The sequence below is a fragment of the Sinocyclocheilus rhinocerous genome, unplaced genomic scaffold, assembly GCF_001515625.1.
Source record: "Sinocyclocheilus rhinocerous isolate Xijiao unplaced genomic scaffold, SAMN03320098_v1.1 scaffold30976, whole genome shotgun sequence".
NCBI classification, from domain to species: domain Eukaryota; kingdom Metazoa; phylum Chordata; class Actinopteri; order Cypriniformes; family Cyprinidae; genus Sinocyclocheilus; species Sinocyclocheilus rhinocerous.
In genome coordinates, this window is record NW_015651250.1 from 504 (window position 1) to 829 (window position 326).

Below are 326 nucleotides of genomic sequence, written 5' to 3' on the forward strand. Positions count from 1 at the left end.
GAGTCTATGTGTGTGAGTGTGTGAGAGTCTGTGTGTGTGTGAGAGTGTGTGTGTGAGTGAGTGTGAGAGTCTGTGAGTGTGAGTGTGTGTGAGTGAGTGTGAGAGTCTGTGTGTGTGTGTGTGTGTGTGTGTGAGCGTGTGTTAGGGCTGGGCGATAATTCGATAAGGATAATCATTGCGATATAATTTTCCTCGATAAAACGATATGAAGAGTTCGATAAATGTTCGATATAATCTTTATGCGCCAAAAGCGGAAGAAACAGCGCGACTCATTTGAATCGCGCCACACGGACCGTTTATCCGCTCGGATCAAAGTTTAAACTGCC